This window comes from Bison bison, unplaced genomic scaffold (assembly GCF_000754665.1).
Source record: "Bison bison bison isolate TAMUID 2011002044 unplaced genomic scaffold, Bison_UMD1.0 scf7180017850428, whole genome shotgun sequence".
Classification (NCBI taxonomy): domain Eukaryota; kingdom Metazoa; phylum Chordata; class Mammalia; order Artiodactyla; family Bovidae; genus Bison; species Bison bison.
Genome location: NW_011481001.1, coordinates 11,598 through 12,162, shown reverse-complemented (window position 1 = coordinate 12,162; position 565 = coordinate 11,598). Strand labels below are relative to the sequence as shown.

At 47.1% G+C, this 565-nt stretch overlaps 1 long non-coding RNA gene across 1 annotated transcript in view; it reads left to right on the top strand.

The window, feature by feature from the left end:
• The window catches only part of LOC104994871, a 12,910-nt gene that overhangs the window by 9,727 nt on the left and 2,618 nt on the right, over positions 1-565 (top strand). The gene's annotated exons all lie outside the window — the stretch shown is intronic.

Genomic DNA, 565 nt, shown 5'->3' with positions numbered 1-565 from the left:
TTACTCAGCTTTGTCTGTTCTGTTACCACCACTGCTTAGCATGAGATGCCTGCCAGTCCTGTTCCCCAACAGGGTAATATTTCACATCCTTTTTGTGGGGAGAACCCTTCTACCGGCAGCATAAATTCTAACTCTGTTTCCAAGCAGCCGGACAACCTTGGGCAGATCCCATGGGGTCTCGCCAGTTTTCTTCTCTGTGACCTGAGTGCGTGCGCCCTTCACAGGGAAGGGGCAGGGATCAAATGAGAGCTTTTGTGACATTTGTGACATGCAGACAATAGATGCTCAAGAAAATGTCCCCTCCCTCTCAGTCCCTCACTTCATCTACCTGAGGGCTTCCTTCCCATTAGGATGTTTCTGTGGGAATGGGAAGGAAATCCTAATTATGGCTCATCCTCTTCCTCAATTGCTTAGTAAGACAAAGAGCAATTTAAATGTAAACCAGATGGGTTTAGGATGGTTTGTGTAGAGCAGGAGCCTACCCCACCTCCCAGAATACTTTCCCAGAAAAGAGAAGATCCAAAATCTAATTTGCAGGTTTACCCGAGGACCTTACCCATTCGTT